This window comes from Mauremys reevesii, linkage group 18 (genome assembly GCF_016161935.1).
Source record: "Mauremys reevesii isolate NIE-2019 linkage group 18, ASM1616193v1, whole genome shotgun sequence".
NCBI lineage: Eukaryota > Metazoa > Chordata > Testudines > Geoemydidae > Mauremys > Mauremys reevesii.
Genome location: NC_052640.1, coordinates 18,760,312 through 18,776,152, shown reverse-complemented (window position 1 = coordinate 18,776,152; position 15,841 = coordinate 18,760,312). Strand labels below are relative to the sequence as shown.

The following is a 15,841-nucleotide window of genomic DNA, read 5'->3' as shown; positions in this document are numbered from 1 at the left end:
CCCATTCATCTCAATGGCATCTTAACTCTAAAATGCAGCACAGACAAGTAGAACTGGATGCAGCATGCAAACAATAATTCAAAGATCTCACTAGGCAGGGTATATAAGTGGTTGTGTTGTAAGTTGTAAATGTAGATTTTGCATTAGTAAATGAAATCAGATTCCCTACACGTGTTGCTGCGGGTTAAATTTTCACTGCAGTGCACCTTACTATGACTGTCTGGCTGATGCCTTGGCACTGCTTGGAAAATCTCAGCCATCTCATGTGCATTTGAAAAATCAGCTTTAAAAACCAATTGCTTTTGGCCTTGATTCAACAAGGAAGTGCCACTCTGCCTGTGTTCACCTGTGGCTGCTGGGATCGGATGGATTCACTGCCATCTGCAGTCCCTAGCCTGGGGGGGGCTGAGGGCAACGTGCTTTCAGTGGGGAATCTTCAATGTTGGCATACATGGCCCTTGTTGGTCCTACAGATCCTGAGTCACAAACAAGGCCCCGTGTTGTATTTTTGCTCAAAGTGTGTGGGGGGGGAGAGGCATTATCTCAGTGTAATGAGTTTTATTTCAGCCAGTTAATTGTCTGTGCTATTGAATAACATGGACACGTGCCCAAAGGTGGTATTCTAGGTGTATTTGATTGCAAAGAATTGCACAGTAGGTTAATAATTCAGTGGCCCCATAGACTTCCCAGCGGGGCTCACTTACATAACAACCTCCATGTCTCAACTGCTCAGATGCGCTGCAAGGGCTCCTCGTGAAGGTGCCATTTCCTGCAAGGGGCAGCATTTCATTCATAAGGAAGAGAGAACGGGTCCATGGTCCAGCCTAGGGCAGCGTTTGGCTGGGATACAGTAATGAAATGTCTGGTTGAGCACGGAGATACAGTCCACAGGCCGGTGCCACCCGCTGAGCAGAGCAACATGGTCGGCACAAGTACTTCAGAGCCACCCAGTCACCATCACGTCAATCTGCCCTGGGATCAGCTTTAGCCAGAGGGTTTCCATTCAAGATGGGCTTGGGGGAGGCTCAAAGGTTTTGCAAAGTCACTCAGCTGTGTGTGAGTTCTCAGTGCCTCAAAACCACTCTGCTGCGTCCTGCACGGGTTTGACTTCCAAGAAACGGTCAGAGGGGCCCTGCAGTGTGAAAAGCCTGTCCTGCACAGGAGCTGCACTGGGCAGGTCTGGATATTGCATGTCGATGGGGAGGGGTGGGGGTTAATCACGCAACATGGACTGGTCAGGTATGAAGAGATGGGAGGTCTGCGTTTGGTAACATCCCTCTTGTGCTCTCTCCTACTTGGTTGCGTCTCTGTGACTGGCCAGAGACCCAAGTGGGAACCAGTTTCTCTCCTTGTACCACTGGGCTGAAGGGATCTGATGTTTACGTCTCTGCTCCTCACCTTCCCCCATGCACCTACTCGGCTCAATCCCATGGACTCCACGGGAGTGGGACGCTCACGGTATGTGAGGCAGCATTGGTGCGATTCAGAGAAGATCTCTTGGCTGCTTGGGGACACTGTTAACATGAACACATCATGTTTTCATTTTATTGGGCTATAACTCATCTCTCCTCCCACATGGCATCTCTCCCTATGAACATAAGAACCAGTAAGATAAGAGCAGATTAGCATAATGGTGGAGCTTGCAAACATCTCCCCCAGGAGGATCAATTTAAGGGGCAGGTTCTGTGGGGGATTCTCAGTGGATTTGGCTGTTTTTTCCCCAAAGGCCTGAAATCTCCTCACCATGCTCTGGGCTCCCCTCATCGTCCTACTGGGGACGTGGTGCACAGGTGAGAACAGGGGGAGCGGGTTCAATACACATTGAAGTTGCTGCTGAAGCCACTGTGCAAACTGTGTCAACAGCAACCAGGGATTGGCAGGGAGGAGTTGACAGGTCTCTACAATATTTTCCAGGGTCCAGTTCCCAGCCAGTGGTGACTCAGCCGCCTTCAGTGTCAGTGTCCCCAGGAAACACCGTGAAACTCTCTTGCACCGTCAGCAGCGGGAACAGCATCAGTGACTATGACGTACGCTGGTACCAGCAGCAACCTGGGAATTCTCCACGATACCTGCTGAGATACAAGTCAGATTCTGACAAGTACCAGGGCTCCGGGGTCCCTGCTCGCTTCTCTGGTTCCAAAGACACGGCCAGTAACACCGGTTATCTGACCATCTCCGGGGCCCTGGCCGAGGATGATGCTGATTATTACTGTAATATATGGCACGGTGATGCTTGTCACTGTGACACAGTCAGAAGGGGAAGTGAGACAAAAACCTCCCCTCCCCCAGCCTGGGCCCAGCAGGGAATTGCAGGAGCTGCCGCGTTTGGTCTCCCCTCTAACACATCACACCAATGTTTGATCTTCACAGCGAAGCTCCGTCCCCACTCTGAGGCAGGGTTCGCTCTTGTCCTGTTTCTCTTGTTCTCTTTGCAGGGGCAATGCAGCTCCTCGCCAGCCTTCCTGCTCTCTCCTCACGCTGACTCTGTGGGGAGCTGGGTGGGACATCTCTGCCCTTCTCCCTCCTTCTATCTCTGTTCATGGGGAAGAGGGAGGACAATTCTTCTTGGCTCCCTCTGTGCTTTATGCTAATGGCTTTTCCCCCACTCCTTCCTCCATCTCCTGCAGGACCTGGCCTCTGTCCTGAAAGGGTCTATGGGTCACCATCCCCTCCAGGCAGGGGGAGCTTTCAGGTCTGGTTAAGCCTCATACGACATCCCCATTTACATCTCCAGAGTTAGGAGGCCTCCAGCCATCAAAGCTGCTTCTCCCTGCCCAGCTTGTGCTGTTACACAGTCTCCCAAGTTGTTTTCTTAGGTGATGTCTACAGTGTGCAGCTTACAGATAGGGCGGCTCCAGGCCCCAGCACGCCACGGGGCGCTCTGCCAGTCGCCGGGAGGGCGGCAGGCAGACAGCCGGCGGCATGCCTGCGGAGGGTCTGCTGGTCCCACAGCTTCGTGAAAGGTCCACCTGCGGGAGGTCCACCAAAGACACGGGACCAGCGGACCTCCACAGGCACGCCTGAGGAGGGAGGTCCACCATAGCCACGGGACCTGCGACCGGCAGAGCGCCCCAACGGTCTGCCATCGTGCTTGGGGTGGCGAAATGTCTAGAGCCGCCCCTGCTTCCAGAGAGTGGCTGCAGCCACGGTGTAAGCTGCACAGTGTAGTCGCTCTTTGGCATGGGAGAGAGCTCTCCGGCAACAAAATAAAACCACCAGACCAGGGGTAGCAACTCGTTGCTGGGAGAGTGTCTCCCGCAGATGAAGTGCTGTTCACACCGGTGCTTTTTGTCATTAAAACTTTGGTCATTCAGAGGGGTGTTTTTTTCACACCTCAGAGCAACAAAGGTTTTAATGAGGAAAGTGCCAGTGTAGACAGAGCCTTAGTGTGAGTGACTTTTAGGCTTGGAAGAAATGTTTGTGGTATTTTGAGCAAACAAGGCGAGGGAGCTGTGGAGCTGCAGGGAGTTTGCTGTCTGCCAGGGCTCTGATCAGAGTCAATTCTTGAGGCAGAGTTGTTTCCTGGCCCCCTGGCAGTGGTGTTGGGCTGAGATTCCTGGGAGAAGGGCTCACCTTGCTTCTCCATTCCAGAACCAGGATATGTGGAAATAAACTGAGCTACACACAGAATATACCCAGACTCCATGTCACTGATTGCCCCTCCACTGGGGAGCTGGCCTGCAAGGCCCAAACATCTCCCCTGCATCACAAAGGGCTGACACTGGTGTCAGAAAAGGGACACTAGTATTATTAAAAGAGGCAAAAATACAAATACCTACTGGGAGGCGGCTTCTCTCTTGGGCTGTATCACTCCCCATCAAGGCAGGTGCAACTGCCTAAGTAGCGGGGTAATCCCTTCCGCAGATGTGAGCCAGTTGGTGACGTGATCAGTCCAGAGAAGAACAAACACCCTGACAAGGAACAGCGTGAATGTTGGAAACAGCTGTACACTAGTGATCCCTGCAGCTGTGAGACAGCCAGTAGGGGGCAGCGTTCTCATGAGCTCAGCATGTAGGTGTCTGAGCTCTTGTGAAATGCGGGAAGGATCATAGTAATAGCAACATTGACCACTAGGGGGAGCTCTTGATCTTCCCAGTGCTGGAGCTGGGAGTCTGGATTAGTGCAGCAGTGCACAGGTCTCAGGCTACAAACTGCTGGGATAGAGACATCTCTGGGCATCAGGTTTCTCATATCGCAACAGCTTTCACCTTTCTAATGTGACCCTGGAGGAAGCTAAGGGGAGAGAAGCAGAAGTTCTCTCCCTCTTCTGCTGCCACATTCCCGTCCCGCTGCCCACACCACGTCCTTCTGCAGGGAAAGCCACTAAAAGCCGTCAGGAGCCAGCTGCCTCGCTCACCATGGGCCCCATTGCGCACAGTATCCTTAGCTGGTTCTTCACCATCTTTCAGTGAGCGTCCCGTGAGCAGTGTGCAGCGCAGAAGGGTTTCAGCCCCTCCCCCATCCCATTCTAGCAGTACGTCCCTCAGCAGCATCTTCCAAGAGCACCATGACCACCCAGCCGTACGTCCACCACCCAGCGGCAGCCATATTGTCCACTCCCAAGCCCCATGCCAACACCACGCCCCAGGCAGCAGCTGCTAATCCCAGACGCCATCAGTCCACACCAGCCACACCTCTAGGGTGACCAGAGGTCCCAATTTTATAGGGACAGTCCCGATTTTGGGGGCTTTTTCTTATATAGGCTCCTATTACTCCCACCCCCATCCCAATTTTTACACTTGCTATCTGGTCACCCTACACACCTTTCAGAGACACCTGCATAACCTGCACCGCCAGCAAGTCTCAAAAGCCATCACACCGAACACAGCCCCAAACAAGCCATAGTTTCTTGCAGCTGCAAAACTTGTGGGTCAGGATCATGGCAAGAAACCCAGCTCGCTCTGCAATGCCAGGCAGACAACATTGAGACTCCTCGCTCCAGGGGAGTGCTCTGAACGTAACGGTCTGAGCCGACACAGCACTTCGAGCCCTCACCCCAAGATACGCTTCATTTTTCCTTGCAAATGGAAAAACAAAACAATTCTTGGGTCTGTCAGTAGCTGTTTCTGAGGGGAGGGAGGTGCCAGAAGCAGCCAATGAGCAGGGAGCTGATTTGCATGAAGGGGCCGTTCTCCAGCTTTGAGGGTTTAAGAGGGAATCGGAGGGTCCCAGCCACAGACCCGTTTGCCTCAGGAAGCCGAGCTCGTCTGGATTCCCACCATGGCCTGGGTCCCTCTGCTCCTCACGCTGCTCACTTACTGCTCAGGTGCAAGGAGTCTGGAAGCGGGAGGGGGCTTATCTCAGTCTTTCAATCAAAGTCGTTGATTTTAGAGCCATTTCCTCCATTGGTGCCCCCGGCTGCTGGCCCAGAGCTTTAATCATCATGATTTTATTCTCATGTTTTCTCCTCCTGTTGCAGGTTCTCTCGCCCAGTACGTGCTGACCCAGCCGCCTTCAGTGTCTGTGTCTCCAGGGCAAAATGCTCAACTCACCTGCACAGGGGAAAAAGTTGATGAACAGAGTGTGCACGGGTACCAGCAGAAACTGGGCCGTGCCCCGCACTGCTATATATGCAGATAGTGAGAGACCCTCCGAATCCCAGAGCGATTCTCTGGGACCAGCTCCGGTAAAACAGCCACATTAACCATCACTGGAGTCCAGGCGCAGGACGAGGCTGATTATTACTGTCAGGTGTGGGATAGTGATAGTAGCACTGCTCACAGTGACACAGCCAGATGGGGAAGTGAGGCCAAAACTGCCCGTTGATGCGGAGATCATTTATTCTCATTCTTTCTGTGACAGCATGAGGGGCCATTTCTGAGCTGGGAATGGAGGCTTCTTATTTCATCTGCCCACAAACCCTTCTTGGCAGCCTGGGCTCACAGTTTGTCTCTGTAGTAAGCCCTGGGGTGGAAAGGGCTGCGTCCTCCTCTCCTGGCACAGGCTCCAGGTTCTGCGCTCCAGTGAGGAGAGGCCCATTCTGAGCATTGGAAAGTCCCCCAGCAGACAGCTCTCATGTGGGCTCCTGCCTTGGCCAAGCCAGCATGGCTACTGCGAACCCCAGGGGGTGCTGAGGAAAGGGAGAGGGGACACACCCCTGCCTCTCAGGAGGTGGCCAGGTTCCTCAGCAGCCCATCAGTTGCTCTTCTTCTGAATCAAATCCTCAGGCGAGGGGCATGAATACGGCAGTGATGCCGTTACCAACTCTCCTGAGGGTTGTCTGAGTAAATGAACTTTGTGACTCCATTGTTGGCAGGACATTGATGTAAAGGTTGAACAGGATTGGAGAAAGCAGACAGCCCTGGGGTACCCATTGCTCTGTCATCTCCAAGCACTCATCTTCTCCCCCATATGGACTCTGAACTGCATCCATCACCATCTCGACTAATAGACACTGATGGACCTATCCTCCATGAACTTACCTAGTTCTTTTTACAAACCCGGTTATTCTTTTGGCCTTCACAACATCCCCTGGCAACGAATTCCACAGGCTGACTGGGCGTTGTGTGAAGAAGTACTCGCTTAGGTTTCTTTTAAATCTGCTGCCTAGTAATTTCATTGGGTGACCCCTGGTTCAATTGTTATGGGACAGGGTAAATAACACTTACTTATTGACTTTCTCCACACCAGTCATGATTTTATGGACCTATATCATACCCCCATCTCTTTTCCAAGATAAACAATCCCAGTCTTTTTAATCTCACCTCAGATGGAAGCTGATCAATAACTCAAACCATTTTTGTTGCTCCTCTTTATACCGGATCCATATCGGGATACAGCTCCCAGGTATCAAGAGTCTCAAATAGAAGAGGTGGAGCTTCTGAAAGGCCGACTGGGTAAAATACCGGAGAGCGCTAGAGAAGAGAGTGGTGAAAACACCAGCCCAGCATTGCTTGGTATATGAGACCTACCGTCGCTTCTGTGGTGCTATCTACAAAGCAGCCTGCAGAGCCATCCCACGTGGTTGCCACCTGGTCTACATCTCCTGTCTCGACAAGGAGAGCGCTGCCTTGCTCGAGCAGTGTGAGGTATCTGGTGACCCAGATGTCGCTGACCATCTGATTGAATCGTTGGACACTGCTCGCTGAGCCAGATGGGAGGAGATGACCGAAAGGATGAGCTTTACCTGCTCCAGCTGCAAGTGTTGGAGTCAGCACTGATGCCTTGGAGCAGCGCAGCAGCCACCTGCAGTCTGTCCACCCTCAGTGACACCCAGCCAGGTTTCCAGACACCTCCTGAAAGTGGCCAGAGCACCTTTGGAGAAACAGGTGCGAAGAGAAGTGAGGAATGAATGGCGTTTGTTTAAACGTGTACACCAGATCAAAAGCTGTCCAGAACCATTCACCGTAACAGCCGGAACAGACACTGTAGCATCAAGTGTGGAACAGTTATGGCTATGACACCATATCTCCAGAATTCCTGAAAACCTTGGACCCCATATGCGGCTTTGGGTTGTGAAATTCGTCACCAGGGTCATCAGTGAAGGGAGGCCACCAAAGATATGGCACACCGCAAAAAACATTGGCCTCCTAAAGCCTGGAAAGGACCCAAGTCAAGCATCAAGCTATCGTCCCATATCATTACTGTCAGTGTGCTTCAAGGCACTGGAGAGCTTGGTCCTACAGTGCATATTACCTGATGTGGAGAGAATTTGTGGCCCTGGCGAAGCCGGCTTTCGCTGAGCCGTAGCACATGAGACCAAGAACTCGCGCTGATCCTATTTGCTGAAAATCGTTTCCACGGAAACTTGAAAACAGGCGCTGTTTTCATCCATCTCACACAGGCGAAAGATATCTCCCTCTTCGCACTCTGAAAACTGACCATTTTTTCCTACTCTTTGTTTCCTATCTTTTAAGCAGTTAATGATCCAGGCAATGACCATCCCTCCTATCTCCTGGCTTACTTTGTTTAATAGCCTTTGGGGTGAGAACTTACGAAAGGATTTCTGAAATACCAAATACATTATATCCACTGGATCACACTTGTCCACATGCTTGTTGACACTCTCAGAGAATTGTACTCGATTGGTGAATTCTAAGAGCTCCACCCTTCCCCCTCCACATTCTCTCTCTTTACTCAGGGAAGAGGGGACGACAACTTGTCCCAGCTCACTCCATGGACCGTGTGAACTGCTCAGTCCAGTCTCTCGCCTCCATTTCCTTGTGCAGGACAGGAACTCTCTGCTGACTAAGGGTCTCCAGACCCTTCAGCCTCAGAGTGGGCAGAGGAAGCTGCCACTCTGGTAACACCCTCCTGAGACATCCCTATTCAGGGCCCGAGAGATCTTGCCAAAGGCCTGCAGCAAAGAAGAGGAAGGGAAATCCTGAAATTTCCAATGTAAGACAGGCCCCTGGGCCAGGTGATGCAGCAGGGCTGTTTGCTTAAATATTCACAGGGAAGCATCAGCCTACCCAGGAATGACATTCTGACTGATGTATATGGGAATGATAGAAATTCCGCTCAGAACGTACCTAGTAGGGCTGCTAACCCTCCAGGATTTTTCTAATTTCTCGAGGAGCTAAAGATTAATCTTTAATAAAGATTATAACATGGGATGAAAACTCCACGAATACGGCCAACCAAAATTGGCAACCTGAATCCCCGGGTGCACACTGATCGACCCTCCACTGCAGAGCTGGCCTGCACGGCCCCAGCATCCACTACTGCTCACACCGGGTGCCCTTGCGGTCAGAACAGGCCATTAGTGTCACAGGAAGAGGCACCAATAGCAAACCAGCTAGGAGGAGGTGCCTTCCCTAACTTGGGTTGCATTAGTCTTAATCTAGGCAGGTGCAACTTCTGGAATCCCTGGGTAATCCCTTCCAAAAATATGAGCAGGCTGATGCTGTGATCAGTGCAGCCAGCACAGAGAAGAATACCCTGAAAAGGAACAACATGAATGCTGGAAACAACTGTACGTGATGTTCCTGCAGCTGTGAGAGACAGAGTAGGGGCCCACTTTGTGATGAGCTCAGCATGGAGGGTCTCTAGCTTTTGTGAAACCCCCATTAGAATAATCTTAGTAACAGCAGCACTGACCACCAGGGGGTGCTCTTCACCCTCACAGTGCTGGAGCTCAGACTCTGTACTAGGGCAGTGTAACGCGAGTCAGGCTACACACTGCTGGGCTAGAGAGATCTCTGGGCTTTGGGGCTTTTTATTCCCCAGCAGCGCTCACATCATCTGGACTAGGGACCCTAGAGAAGCCTGTTTGGATTCCAACTCCCCAGCTGCCCCCTCTGCTCCCTGGTCTCTGGGGCAGGGGTTCTTCGACCCGCAGTCTTGCTGGGAGGCTCACGACAAGGTCACCAAAACCCAGAGGCTGCTGTAACTCAGGGGGGGGTTAGCGTTCGTTCCCCTCGCCCTGCCCACACTGGCCTGCTGCAGGGAAGTACCACTGAAAGGGGAGCAGTCAGGGGCCAGCTGCCTTGATCCCCATGGCCCCCATTGTTCACCGTGGTCATTGGCTGGTTCCTCGCTGTCTTTCAGTGGGGCTCCCCTCCAGGAGTGTGCAGTGCAGAAGGGTCTCAGCCCCACCCTCTCCAGCAGGGCCTCCCCTAGCAGCATGCTCCAATAGCCCCCCACAGCCACCCAGCAGCACCATCCCGGCCAGTCCCAGCCCCAATCAAGCACAACCCCAGAGCCCAGGCAGCAGCCACTCACTCCACGAGCCATCAGCCTGCAGCAGCCACACCTGCCAGTGACACCTAAACAGCCAGCAGCCGACACATCCCACACACAGCCCCAAACCAGCCAGGGTTTTTTGCAGCCATAAACATTGTGAGTCAGGGTCATGGCAAGAAACCCAACTAGGTTTGCAATGCCCAGGGGGGAACGTTGGAGACTCCTCGCTCCAGGGGCAGTGCTCTGAACGGTAACGGTCTGAGCAGACACAGCCCTTTGGGAGCCCCTCACCCCCAAGATGAGCTTCATTTTTCCTTGCAAATGGAAAACAAAACAATTCTTGGGTCTGTCAGTTGCTGCATCTGAGGGGAGGGAGGTGCCAGCAGCAGCCAGTGAGCAGGAAGCAGATTTGCATGAAGGGGCCATTCTCCAGCGCTGGGGGTTTAATAGAGAATCGGAAGGTCCCAGCCACAGACCCATTTGCTTCAGGAAGCCGAGCTCGTCTGGATTCCCACCATGGCCTGGACCCCTCTGCTCCTCACACTGCTCACTTACTGCTCAGGTGCAGAGATGGGGGTGGGGGGCTTATCTCACTCTTTCTATCAAAGGGGACTTTGATTTTAGAGCCATTTCTCCCACTGCTTCCCCAGGCTGCTGGATGAGAGCTTTAATCATCATCATTTTATCCCCATGTTTTCTCCTCCTCTTGCAGGTTCTCTCGCCCAGTATGTGCTGACCCAGCCGCCTACAGTGTCTGTGTCTCTGGGGCAAAATGCTCAACTCACCTGCACAGGAGAAAAGTTTGACAAATACTATGTGCACTGGTACCAGCAGAAACCGGGCCGGGCCCCCGTACTCGTTATATATAAGGATAGTGAGAGACCCTCTGGAATCCCTGAGCGATTCTCTGGGGCCAGCTCTGGTAAAACAGCCACATTAACCATCACTGGAATCCAGGCGCAGGACGAGGCTGATTATTACTGTCAGGTGTGGGATAGTGATAGTAGCACTGCTCACAGTGACACAGCCAGAAGGGGAAGTGAGGCAAAAACTGCCCGTTGACACGGGGGATCATTTATTCTCATTCTTTTTGTGACAGCGTGAGGGGCCATTTCCAAGCTGGGGATGGAGGCTTCTTATTTCATCTTCCCACAAACTCTTCTCAGCAGCCTGGGCTCACAGTTTGTTTCCTTAGTGACCCCTGGGAGCAATCTCATTTCCCTACAAGGGGGAGAATCCTGGCCCCATGGAAGTCACTGGCAAAATCCCCATGACTTCAGTGGCACCAAGTTTTCCCCAGAGGCTTCCAAATCAAAAGGCTGATGCAGAGAGCAATGGGGTCTCCTCCTCATTCTTGTTACAGGGTGAAACAAGAATTAAACTCATTTCTGGCTCTGTTACAGCTCTGAACTCTGTACCTCTTCTGTTGTTGCCATTGAATAAGGACGCCCCTCACTCGGTAACAGGCCAAGGCTGGACAGTGATCTCCAAGTTGATGGCATGATCAACCTGGTTGACACAGTTAAGAAGAGCAGCCTGCGAAGGAACAGTATCAGGGTGTGTGTGACATTGACCACTAGGGGGTGCTGATCTTCCACAAGCTGCAGAAGGGTGCAGAATGATGTAACTCCTGGGGGAATTCTGCGCCAGAGTGCATGCACAGAATTCACGTCTCCATAGATTTCTTTGCTTCCCTGCAGAAAAATGACTTTCTAACAGGGAAGCAAATGGAAGCTGCAAGCTCAGTCATGCACTACTCCCTAGCAGCACAGGTACACCATTTCAGGTACCTGGAGCAGCCAACGGAGAAGTAAATCACCACAGGACTTGCAACAACCCAACCAGTGGCTCCTACCCTGAACCAGGATCAACTGCTAGTCTTGGATCCTCCCCTGCTTCCTGTCCCCATCGCTCCTCAGCTGCGGGGGGAGGGGTCACTGTACGGGGAGCTGGACCCCCATTTGCCCAACCCCCATGCATTCGGGCCTTCCACACCCAGGAACACCCACCAAGCCTCACCCCATGCACCCAAAACTCACCTAGAATTCCATACCCAAACTCCTCTCCTCCACTCCTGCACCCGGACCACCCCCACTCAAACCCTGACCCTGATGAGCCCCACCCCTGCATCCTGAGCCCCCACATCCAGACCGCCATGCCACTGACCCCCATCTACCTCCACCCAGACTCCCCGGCTGCGACCCCCCCACCTCGACCCCTCCACCGCTCCCCAACCCCCTTCACTCGGACGCCCCTGCAGAATCCATTGCCCCTGCACCTTGATCTCCCAAGCCTGTGCATTCAGATCCCCAACACCTAGACCCCACACTGAGCTTCCTGCACCCAGATTGTCCCACACAGAATCCTCTCACCCCACACCTGGATCCACTGACACTGAGCCCTTCACACTTGGATCCTGCCTGGTTGAGCCTGCCAGCCCGCCCCACACCTAGTGTGCTTGGCGCAAAGGAAGGGCCCCATGGTGTTTCTGGGCCAGCAGCTGTCTGAACTTATGAGACAGCATGCCGACACATTCACTTGCCCCCAATATACACTCTCTCTCTCTCACACACACACACACACACACACTCCTCCCTGCACACACATTTCAGTTGAAAAGTGGCTGGCAATCTAGTTGGATGCCCATGGAACAATGGGATTGAGAAACCTGCATCATGTGATGCCGTACCTGCCCCATCAGGCATTGCAAACCCTTCCCATAGCACCCTACAGCCAGTTGCACAATTTGATTGCTACCCACCATGCACTGCTCTCTATGTCGCTGCAAGAGCTGCTAGTGTGGCAGATGCACTCCACCGACATAAGATGCATAGTGTGGACATGCAACCGCAGTTTAATTAAAGCGCTTTAATTAAAGTGGTATAACTTTTGGCGACAAACCTCTGCAGTGTAGACACAGCCTCAAGGACCCCAGGAAACACTTATGTAATCCTCCTGCACTATAAGCAGTGGGACCAGCTACCAAGATTACTAGGGTGACCAGATCAGAGTGTTTAAATATCGGGACGTGAGTGGTTGAGAAAAAACAAATAAAAGGTGGCTGGGAAATAAAACTAAAAACAAATAAAAACCCAGCAGTTTCACAGGGGCGCCATGGGATCGCACACAGCACCCGGCAGCGCACGCTGCCCTCCCACGGAGCCTCCTGCCCCCCAACCCGCCCCAGGCACATGTGGCACGTCTCGCTGCCGGTGGGGAGCCCCGCACCTCTCCCGCTCGGCTGTACTCCAGCGGCTCCTTCCTGGCAGTGACAGGGAAGTTTATGGGTTCGGGGGACCCCGACTGGCTCCTTGCCCCTGTCCGCCGGCCGCCCCACCTGGGACAAGTCTTGCCCCCGCAGCCCCCCTCTGCCGCATGTCTCCAGCGGCCCACGCCCCCGGGCCGCGCTGCCCCCGGACCCACCGCGCTGCCCCACGGGCTGCAGGGCTGGAGCACTGCAGCGCTCCTGGCCCCATCCGGCCATGGCCCGTGTGCCCAGGCTGCTGCACGGGGGTGTCTCCTCCCCAGGCCCAGCTCGGGATCCAATGGGGCAGTGAGGGGGCGAGGCTGGGGGCAGGGATTTGGGGAGGGATCTAATGGGGGAAGGAGGGGTCAGGGGGGGGGCGAGAGCCCCTCCGGGCTCCACCTGTGCGCCAGAGCGGAGGGCAAAATTGTTTGTTTGTCCGTCCAGTGTCCCGACTGAACATCGGTCGGGACGCGGGACAAACAAGCAAATATCGGGACAGTCCTGATAAAATCGGGACGTCTGGTCACCCTAAAGATTACAGACTGGATGCAGTGTTGCCTGCCTGAGGGCGTGGCTACACTTGCAGATGTAGAGTGCTGTGAGTTAAACCAGCCTTTGGAGAGCATAGTAGGGAAAGCGCTGCAATCTGTCCACACTGACAGCTGCTTGCACACTGGCGGCACTTGCGGCACTTGCAGCGGCATTGGGAATGCTGCATTATGGGCACCTCTCCCAGCATGCAAGTGACAGCAACATGCTTTTCAAATGGGGTGGGTTGGTGTAGAGTGTGACAGGGAGTGTGTTGTGTATGTGGGGGGAGAGAGAGGGTTTTGTGGGGGCTGAGAGCATGTCAGCAGGCTGTCTTGTAAGTTCAGACAGCAGCAGACCTTTCCTCCCACCCCACCTCTCTCTCACACACAGAGCATTCCCAGCTGTCAGAAATGGAGCTTTCATACAGCATATCCGCATTCCTACAGTGATTCAAAACAATGACAAGAGTGGCCTCTTGATTTAAGAGGATTATGGGAAGTTTCAGAGGCTGATCAGAGCGCAGTAATGCAACACCTCATCCACAGAGAGGGGGCACAGCAAACGTTATTCCACTTGCCGAGGTGGAGTACCAGTAGCGCTGTAGCCGCTGAGTCAGAGCGTTCTACGTGCCTTACCAGTGTGGACAGGTAGTGAGCTAGTGCACCCAGGGCTTCTTTATTGTGCTGTAACTCGCAAGTGTAGCCAAGCCCTGAGTCTGTAAGAGACTGCCTGCAAAGACCTTGCTAAGGAGGTGTGAACTGTCCCATTCATCTCAATGGCATCTTAACTCTAAAATGCAGCACAGACAAGTAGAACTGGATGCAGCATGCAAACAATAATTCAAAGATCTCACTAGGCAGGGTATATAAGTGGTTGTGTTGTAAGTTGTAAATGTAGATTTTGCATTAGTAAATGAAATCAGATTCCCTACACGTGTTGCTGCGGGTTAAATTTTCACTGCAGTGCACCTTACTATGACTGTCTGGCTGATGCCTTGGCACTGCTTGGAAAATCTCAGCCATCTCATGTGCATTTGAAAAATCAGCTTTAAAAACCAATTGCTTTTGGCCTTGATTCAACAAGGAAGTGCCACTCTGCCTGTGTTCACCTGTGGCTGCTGGGATCGGATGGATTCACTGCCATCTGCAGTCCCTAGCCTGGGGCTGAGGGCAACGTGCTTTCAGTGGGAATCTTCAATGTTGGCATACATGGCCCTTGTTGGTCCTACAGATCCTGAGTCACAAACAAGGCCCCGTGTTGTATTTTTGCTCAAAGTGTGTGGGGGGGAGAGGCATTATCTCAGTGTAATGAGTTTTATTTCAGCCAGTTAATTGTCTGTGCTATTGAATAACATGGACACGTGCCCAAAGGTGGTATTCTAGGTGTATTTGATTGCAAAGAATTGCACAGTAGGTTAATAATTCAGTGGCCCCATAGACTTCCCAGCGGGGCTCACTTACATAACAACCTCCATGTCTCAACTGCTCAGATGCGCTGCAAGGGCTCCTCGTGAAGGTGCCATTTCCTGCAAGGGGCAGCATTTCATTCATAAGGAAGAGAGAACGGGTCCATGGTCCAGCCTAGGGCAGCGTTTGGCTGGGATACAGTAATGAAATGTCTGGTTGAGCACGGAGATACAGTCCACAGGCCGGTGCCACCCGCTGAGCAGAGCAACATGGTCGGCACAAGTACTTCAGAGCCACCCAGTCACCATCACGTCAATCTGCCCTGGGATCAGCTTTAGCCAGAGGGTTTCCATTCAAGATGGGCTTGGGGGAGGCTCAAAGGTTTTGCAAAGTCACTCAGCTGTGTGTGAGTTCTCAGTGCCTCAAAACCACTCTGCTGCGTCCTGCACGGGTTTGACTTCCAAGAAACGGTCAGAGGGGCCCTGCAGTGTGAAAAGCTCGTCCTGCACAGGAGCTGCACTGGGCAGGTCTGGATATTGCATGTCGCTGGGGTGGGGTGGGGGTTAATCACGCAACATGGACTGGTCAGGTATGAAGAGATGGGAGGTCTGCGTTTGGTAACATCCCTCTTGTGCTCTCTCCTACTTGGTTGCGTCTCTGTGACTGGCCAGAGACCCAAGTGGGAACCAGTTTCTCTCCTTGTACCACTGGGCTGAAGGGATCTGATGTTTACGTCTCTGCTCCTCACCTTCCCCCATGCACCTGCTCGGCTCAATCCCATGGACTCCACGGGAGTGGGACGCTCACGGTATGTGAGGCAGCATTGGTGCGATTCAGAGATGATCTCTTGGCTGCTTGGGGACACTGTTAACATGAACACATCATGTTTTCATTTTATTGGGCTATAACTCATCTCTCCTCCCACATGGCATCTCTCCCTATGAACATAAGAACCAGTAAGATAAGAGCAGATTAGCATAAAGGTGGAGCTTGCAAACATCTCCCCCAGGAGGATCAATTTAAGGGGCAGATA

The 15,841-nt window shown here is 52.9% G+C and overlaps 2 protein-coding genes and 1 gene segment (V, D, J or C); all 3 read left to right on the top strand.

Moving 5' to 3' along the window:
* LOC120386421 (immunoglobulin lambda-1 light chain-like) overlaps positions 1-15,841 on the top strand; it is a 459,811-nt gene that overhangs the window by 305,665 nt on the left and 138,305 nt on the right. The window lies entirely within an intron of this gene.
* The window catches only part of LOC120386422 (immunoglobulin lambda-1 light chain-like), a 482,696-nt gene that overhangs the window by 361,523 nt on the left and 105,332 nt on the right, over positions 1-15,841 (top strand). The gene's annotated exons all lie outside the window — the stretch shown is intronic.
* The window catches only part of LOC120386423, a 309,162-nt gene that overhangs the window by 210,144 nt on the left and 83,177 nt on the right, over positions 1-15,841 (top strand).